The sequence below is a fragment of the Onychomys torridus genome, chromosome 20 (assembly GCF_903995425.1).
Source record: "Onychomys torridus chromosome 20, mOncTor1.1, whole genome shotgun sequence".
In the NCBI taxonomy this organism is placed as follows: domain Eukaryota; kingdom Metazoa; phylum Chordata; class Mammalia; order Rodentia; family Cricetidae; genus Onychomys; species Onychomys torridus.
Genome location: NC_050462.1, coordinates 26,625,563 through 26,628,590, shown reverse-complemented (window position 1 = coordinate 26,628,590; position 3,028 = coordinate 26,625,563). Strand labels below are relative to the sequence as shown.

General features: G+C 37.7%; 1 pseudogene; it reads left to right on the top strand.

Annotated features, from left to right (window-relative positions):
* The first annotated feature begins 2,128 nt into the window (after positions 1–2,128).
* Positions 2,129–2,684, top strand: LOC118570791 (annotated as a pseudogene).
* The last annotated feature ends 344 nt before the right edge of the window (positions 2,685–3,028 follow it).

The window sequence follows — 3,028 nt, the reverse complement described above, 5'->3', positions numbered from 1 at the left end:
TTAAAAAGGTAATACAAATGTATGCATAGATCTTGCAGCTCCATCTGGTTTACTTCCTATTCATCTGTATTGGGAGTATTTCATATGCCTTGCCAGAGTTTATTTTTATTTCAGAAGTTGCCTATGGTTTGCCAACATACACTTTTCCTGGTTTTCTGCAAGAATTGGGGAAGACTGATAAACAAAGCCAGGATTATAATTGCTAACTCCTCGCAGATGTTTTAAGTGATGCATTTTTAAAACAATGGAAATGTTCAGCAAAGAAGAGGCTTGGTAAACAGGTTTACAATATGCAGAGCATATTGCTACATTTTTTTTAAAAAATGGATTAACTAAAGTATACCTGCGTCAATCCAGAAGCCTCATTTTAAAATGTGGTTCTTTTAATATCAGTGTGACTGAGTGGATCATCATCTTTTCTGTCTCTTCCAAGGATGATTTAAAAGCAAAAAGAGAAATTTGAACTAACCTGTGCATCTCTTATGTCCACAACAACACAGAACAAGGTGGCTTAAAATGGCAATCAGTTATTATTGCTCCCACACCTGCCTGCTGCCTGGGCTCATCTGTGCATACCTGCTTCCTGCTCTGTGGCTGTGACAGCTGTGCTTTGCATGGCAGTTCCCCATGTCACAGGAGGTTGTTCTGTCTCATCTGACCTTTAGCTTCCTTCCTTCCTTCCTTTCTTCGTTCCTTCCTTCCTTTCTCTCTCTCTCTCTCTCTCTCTCTCTCTCTCTCTCTCTCTTTTTCTTTCTTCTTTCTTTTTAAATTTTTATCATTCTTAAAGAGCTCTCAGGCTAGGTTGTGGCAGTGACAGGCTTAAACAGCAGAGTTGGGGACGCAAAAACTGAAGATCTTGGTTTGGAACTAGCAGACCATCTCTTCTGTTCTTACACAGTTAATGAATTCCATAACCCAACTCCAGGTTAATGATGCCAATAGGTATATACTCTATTTTTTGTTAAACCTGTGATATAAACATAGCCAATTTATTCTGCATTTCCTGTAAATCTTCCCTCAGCAACTGGGCTCAAACAGTAACATTATGGAATGAACTGGATAAAAAGTAGTATTGAGAAATTACATTAGGTTTCATGCCATTGGATTCTAGAGGATATGTGTGTGTGTATGTATATAGAGTTTTATATATATATATGTGTGTGTGTGTGTGTGTATGTATACATATGTGTATATATACATATATATGTAAAACCTAAAATGGGTTTATTTACAACATTAACAATCAGATCCTTTATTTCCCACCATATGTGTAAACAGATGTCTCTATAATTTTAAGAAGTTGAGACATAGCTTCAAAACGAATCATAGAAAGTACCCATACCTGTAGGAAGATTGTTGTCTCCTACCCATTGGGAGTGAACCAATCTCCCGCTGTGGTTACTAGAGAGCCCACAGCTCTAAAGACTGGCAAACATTTTAATCTGTACTATAAAATGAACCTTTACTTCAAAAATGTAAATACAAGTCACTCAAAGTCATGAGTCAAAAGTTCATTCTATATTTACAAAAAACAGAGCAGTGACTTTTATAAAGAATGTACAAAAGTATACATGGAGAAACATTAAATGTAGAAAAAACAAATGATGTAGCATAACTGAACATCAAAGCAGGGAAAAGACTAAAAAGATCAAGAGAATGGAAACAATCCAAGGAGGAAAGGAAAGATAGAAATTCTGGACAGCTCAGGGGAGGATAGAGACGAGAAACATAAATACGACAGAAACTGAGAGATACAAAGGATTAGGGAACAAAAATATATAACCAGAGTTTTAATCAGGTTGAGACAATGTTCAGTTCAAGAGACATCCCCGCCAAATGATATCAAAACAATGAATAGAACAAATGTAAGGATGTATAATTCAATGGAGTATTATTCAACCATAAAGAAGAACAAAATGTCATCATTTGAAGGGAGTCTATGAAACAATTAGTACATGTCAACCAAAGTAAATATAAAACTAGACCTCATTAAAACAAAAAGGAATAGCAAAACAAAAATAAATACATTTTATGAATGGTATTGTATTAACCTAATAATTCCCATCCCTTAAGACATGTCCCAAGGTCATGCCCTGCGCTGCCCAGACTAGCAAACAATGCAGTCAGGATGGCTAAAGGTGACCCCAAGAAACCAAAGGGCAAGATATCTGCTTACGTCTTCTTCGTGCAGAAAAAAAAAAACCAGAAGTCCCAGTCAGTTTTGCAGAGTTTTCCAAGAAGTGCTCTGAGAGGTGGAAGACAATGTGCGGCAAAGAGAAATTGAAGTTTGATGAAATGGCAAAGGCCGATAAAGTATGCTATGATCGGGAAATGAAAGATTATGGACCAGCTAAAGGAGGCAAGAAGAAGAAGGACCCCAATGCCCGCAAAAGACCACCGTCTGGATTTTTCTTATTCTGCTCATGAATTCTGCCCCAAGATAAAAATCTACCAATCCTGGCATCTCCATTGGAGATGTGGAAAAAAAGCTTGGTGAGTTGTGGAATAACCTAAGTGACAGTGAAAAGCAGCCTTACATTACCAAGACTGCAAAACTGAAGGAGAAGTATGAGAAGGATGTTGCTGACTATAAGTCTAAAGGGAAATTTGATGGCGCAAAGGGTCCTGCTAAAGTTGCCTGGAAAAAGGTGGAAGAGGAAGAGAAGGAGGAGGAAGCTGAATAAAAACTCTTGTCTCCTTGTGAATACCTTAGAGTAGGAGAGCATTGTGATTGACACATCTCTTATTTGAGCTGTGTCTATTGCCCTTGTTCGGTTTAATTACAAGATTTGATCACGATCATATTGTAGTTTCTCAAAGTGTCAGTGGTTTACATGAAGTGGCCGTGGGTGTCTGGAGCACCCTGAAACTGTATCAAAGTTGTACATAGCTCCAAACATTTTTAAAATGAAAAGGCACTCTCGTGTTCTCCTTATTCTGTGCACTTTGCTGTTGGTGTGACAAGGCATTTGAAGATGTTTCTGGCGTTTTGTTTTCAACGCGTAAGGTAGTGTTAACTATATGGTTG